The sequence below is a fragment of the Aricia agestis genome, chromosome 19 (genome assembly GCF_905147365.1).
Source record: "Aricia agestis chromosome 19, ilAriAges1.1, whole genome shotgun sequence".
In the NCBI taxonomy this organism is placed as follows: Eukaryota; Metazoa; Arthropoda; class Insecta; order Lepidoptera; family Lycaenidae; genus Aricia; species Aricia agestis.
Window position 1 is genome coordinate 2,153,333 of NC_056424.1, and position 5,733 is coordinate 2,159,065.

A 5,733-nucleotide genomic window follows, 5' to 3' on the forward strand; every position below is an offset into this window, starting at 1 on the left:
TTCGTCTTCTTTTTTTCTAATTTTTTTTTTTCTTATTACGCGCAAAGAATAACGCAGGAATAATGAGGGATTTTCCTATTTTTTTTAATTTGATTGTCAAACAGTTTCCATTTTAGCAACTATAGTGCGTCAAGAATGTCTAGGAGGCGAAACTTTTTATAACACTCTTTTGACATTTGTCCATTTGTTGTATCAATACTCTATGACATAAAATTTACAAAACAAAGATTTTCAATTTGCTTAAATTTAGTTTTACAATGTGAAAACTACATGTTACTGTGATTAATATGAATAATTAAAGTGAAAGACGTGTCATAAGTGCTGAAAATTTGAAGATTTTCATTGGAGAAAAATAGTAAAATGCGAAAATATTACTGAAATTCTCGCGTCCATATTTCCGAATCTGATCGCTCAATCACCATAGTAGCAGGTAATTAAGCGTTTGTTTTATAAATTTTGTTAGTTAATTTTATTGTTTATTGCAATTTTAAGTAGCCTGAGTAAGTATTAAGTAGTTTAATAAAGCAATTATTTTACATAAACCCTATGTTTACGTAAACAATGAACTGTCAAAGAAATCTATCATATAACGCGCCTAACAATGATTGATACTTTGACTTAGGTGCTTTGCGTAATTATATATCGTAGATGTATATAAAATTATCGCGTCACAGTATATGTGCTTAACTCCTTTAGTACTTTGATGCAGCGTAATATAATATTACAATTTTTACGTTTTATGTTTACAGGTAGCAGAAAAAGCAATCATTTTGAAAAAAAAAACACTGAAAATAAATACAAGAAGTGGGAATTAACCCTTTATTAGGATATTGAAGAGCTGCTTATTGAAGATGAAAGTGCCTCTTCACTGTGACACCACTGCTGTAACTACATGGACCTAGAAAGTGGCGATGATTCTGTTTCCGGCTGCATTGTAGAATATTTGGATGATCATATTTTATTAAAATAACAAAACCGTGTTTTTAATTTATTTATTTTTTATATTTTCTTAAATAAGTAGTTCCTTAATAAAAAAGGAGTGAGCTTCTCTCAGCTTTCACTGGCAGTCATCAAAGTAGCTCTGCAGCTCTCAGGGAGAGGGTACTTAAATAACAGGTGCTATAAATTTATAATATGTCTCACTAGTGACTGGATGTCCCGGTGAACTTCGTGTCACTTATAAACCTTCCCTGGACTTCCAGGAATATTTTAAGGCTAAAATTAGCCACATCGGTTCAACCGTTTAGTCGAGTTATTGCATTTTTATATAGTCCATCAAGAAAGTGAAGAAATTAAAAGTGGAAACATCGTAATGTCATCCCTTTTTTCTTAGATGGATTTGAAAGGGATGACACTACGATGTTGCCACTTTTTAATTTCTTCACTTTCTTGACAGAGACAGACTATGATACAAAGATTATAATACTTTACATAGATTAGATTGTTTCTTGTAATTATTTTAAATTTTCTTAACTACATAATATATAATTATAAATCATAATAATATTTACGTGTTTTTTACACTGTACTTGATATAAAGTATCAAAATCTTTTATAGTGACTGGATACAGTGTGGCCATAAGAGGCCACACCAGAAACAAGTGGCGACTCTATTAATGTCGTGACTTTTTTGACGGGCCGTAGATGGCGTATGGGTAGACAACTATCGGTATACCAGGGAATACCATTAATAATTGCTACAAAACTGGGCAAAGGAATGTAAAACTTGATACATTTCAACTTGAAAAAGACGCAATAATATTCCAATGAATATGATAATAAAGTTATTATTACGATGTTTTAGCTAATATTCACGGAAGAAATAGCGCTATTTACCGATATTCACACCAAATGTCACAGGAATTATACATTTTGGTTTTGACAACATCTTACCTGCACTTGTGCAAGATAACGGATATTTAATGGCTAATATTTCACCAATAATGAATATCAAAAACCCAAAAACCACTATTTGGGAAAAAATAATAAAAACCACACCAACAATAAAAAGTAGAAGTTTCTAAGTGACATGCCCGCCAAAACTCTTTCAGTTGTCAAGTTTCAGTTTGACAAGTTTTTATTATGTCAGCGTGTTCCTAAACTATTACCAGTGTACTGGAATAAGATATTTTGATTTATGTCACACTTGACAGTACACTGATATTTTTTGGAAACACAACCCATATGTAGTCAGTGATGCCAACCTGCAGATAATTTCAGATCGGTGAGGAACCAATAGAAAATCTAGAAGTGTCTATCCTTACGCCATCTAGTTAAGATTGTTAAAATTAAAATTAAAAAATATAAATGAAAATCCTTCATTGCTCTGTCTATTAAAGGGCACATTCACTGTATATCAAAGGGCCTCACTGATTGGTTCACACTCATTGTTTCCGGCCGGCAACACCGAGTGTGAACCAATCAGTGACCTTTTACCCTAGTACATTGTTATTATACTTATAAACCTTCCTCTTGAATCACTAAGGCTCCCTGAAAATACTTGCATAGGACTTGAATCTGTACATTTGTATGGAAATAAGGAGCAAAATCGTGTAAATAAAAAAATACTTATTACTGTCATTAAAAAAAGAACGATTTTTTCTCCCTCAAATTACACTTAAGAAGGTTCCACTCTAACAAAACCACCTTAATTTTCCACGTAGAGCATGCCTATATGCTTTGTTTCGTTATGTATTCGTACTTAGAAGCCCTGATATTGAATTTTGCAAGTATATCACATCCCTAGATGGACGGTAAAGTAGGATAATGTGTGGACTACGTCATTTCGCAGTCCTGCACGGCGGTCTGCAGACAATGCAGGACCGTGAATGGGCCACTTTAGAGTTCAGATACATGAAACCTTCATCAGTCATCACTAACCTTCATGATGAAGGTCAGTGATGACTGATGAGTGATGAGTTGATGACAGGGCTTCATAACGTTATCGAATACCCGAAAAAATATCGTTACGTACCGGTATTTTGTTAATGGTAGCCAGATAACGGTATTTTTTTATCGATATCTAGTAACATACGTCAAAAAAATATCGTTATGAAAATACCGGTAAATATAACGATATTTTCTGGTATCAGGTATGCGGTATGCGTCGTGCACCAAATCTCACTCGCAGCCTAACTTCTGACTTCCGAGCACCAGTTTTTATATACGTGGGAGAGCCATGCTTCGGCACGAATGGGCCGGCTCGACCAGAGTAATACCACGTTCTCATAGAAAACTGGCGTGAAACAGTGCTTGCGCTGTGTTTCGCCGAGTGATTGAGTTTACCGGAGGCATAATCCCCTCCCCTATTCCCTTCCCTTCTCTTCCCTACCCTCCCCTATTACCCTATTCCTTCTTAAAAGGCCGGCAACGCACCTGCAGCTCTTCTGATGCTGCGAGTGTCCATGGGTGACGGATGTTGCTTTCTATCAGGTGACCCGTTTGCTCGTTCGCCCCCTTATTTTCATTAAAAAAAAACTTTGACTTAACAAGTCAAGACTGATGGTGCTGCAATTTGTTTAGTCAATGAATGCAGAAAATTATGCAAGGTACCTATGTCCGTATTTATTTACCTGTTTTAATTGTGGTGAATGCGGGGATTGGCAAAATATGGATAATTATTTGTATGTCTTAGTATTTATTACTAGAATTCTAAGTTTAATACATATATATTTTGTAGACTGTAGTTAAAAATATCAACACATTTAAAAAAGGAAGCACAAAATTATATGATAGCATTTACAAAATATGTAGGCAATAACACGGAAAATATTTTAAGGGGCGTAGCCCGTCGGATCAGAGGCGCTTTGCACACGACGGGGCGGGGCGGGCCGGTCAATTTCGCCGCGAACGATAGCACAAAGGGAATCCTACAATATACCAATGCACACCAAGGGCAAAAAGACCGCTCCGCAAGTCCCCGGCGGGCTCTGGCGGCGCGGCATGTCCGTGGATCACACAAACCAGTTTATATGCAGTAACGCAGACGGCGCGGCGGCGCGAGGCGGCAGCTATCTCTATTATCTCTATCTCCACTAGAACGAACGTCCTGAACTGACTGCCTCCACTCGTCGTGTGCTTTGTGTACCACCTCGCCCCGTCGTCTGCAAAACAACAGAGTCCGTCCGGCAGCCAGCGCACGGCGCACGTGCTGACAATACAATAACTTACTATACAAACCATAAATTAGTAATATTTGAACAAAGATACTGAGCACTGAACTACTGAGTACTGACCATGTCATTCATATTAGATGTAATTTTTCTTATAATATATACCTACTGGCTACTGGTCACCAGACACGTCTAGTTTAATTTTGTGCATACTGCATACTGAATTGACTGATTAAATTAAGTACTTATTTTACAAAAGGTAATGTTATCAAAGAACATATATTTACCGTTATAAATCCTTTTTACCGTTATAAACATTTACCGGTATTAATTCCAATTTTTACCGTTATTTCTAGTATCGGGTTGATGACTGATGCGCATAAATGCGCAGTTAGTCTATGGATGGTACTTTTTGTAAAATTTTGTTCAGGAGGCAAGTCAGTCTCTAGTACTCTCTAGTAGAATGAATCAGAATGTGTGTTACCAACTATAAAACGTTTACCTAAGGTTAAGGGAAAATTAATAGTTTTTTTTTTATAGAAAACGTCGTATAGTTTTGATTTGAACAAAATTATGTGGTTTTCGGCATCTGAACTGCCCCGGCAGAGTGGGCCGAAAGGATACGGAAACATCCGAAGTTTAAATTAAGAACATGATCTACGGTACGTATTGCATAGTACTAGTGCAATACGTAGTTTATGTTCTTAATTTAAACGTATACTGTCAGGCGTCAACCCACCCTGCCCCGGGGCAGTTCAGATGGCATCCCCGGCAGTGCTGGGGAGGACAACCGGGGTATGTGGGACTCTCTGCGGCCGATGAGTAGGTAAGTGGCCGCAGCTCTAGCCTCTACCCACTAAAACCCGACCGTGTTCCTTTCTGCACCGCTACTGACAGATCTTCGGGAAATGTGGGGCCACCGCAGTTCTATCAGTGGACGTCTGCCTGGCCGTCGGCAGACACGTCTGAGTGAGGGTGTTCAGAGTTCATATACCCCCCAGGTCCAACAGAGCCCTACTAGGGCTTGTCTAGGCCATTCCTCTGCGTTTACGTCGCGATGCACTGGAACACATAGCGCATCGCGACTAGCTCGGGGGCTCTGTACAATGGACATCGGCATCCCCAGTGACCCCACACCGATGCCCCGAGCTCCCCAGCTATGGCGGAAAACCTTCTAGGGCCTAGGCCTTGAGTTGAGCTTGAGGGTCACTGACCTCTATAATACACTGGACAGGTGATCGCTATCAATAAAATGTTACTATTTGAAAGTCACCATATTAGCATTGATTGCTATGTGAAAGCAGTAGTGAGTGTACTTGGAACTACTATTTTGCAAATGGCGTTGTCATTTTCTATGTAATTAGTTCACAGTACGCTCACCGCGGCGCTTCAAATCGGCACAAAAAATAGCTGTCATTTTGTACGGCATAGATATTAGCCTGTCCTGTCAGTGTTAAGGGTAAAATCATTTCGGACTTGGTAACACTGTTATCTGACGTAAAATTCAAAAGAAATTCAAAATTAGCATCACAGATCATCACAGATTACTAGTATTTAGTTCATATAATATATATACTAGTAATCTGTGATTTAGTTGTAGAATTAGCATTCAAAAGTTCGT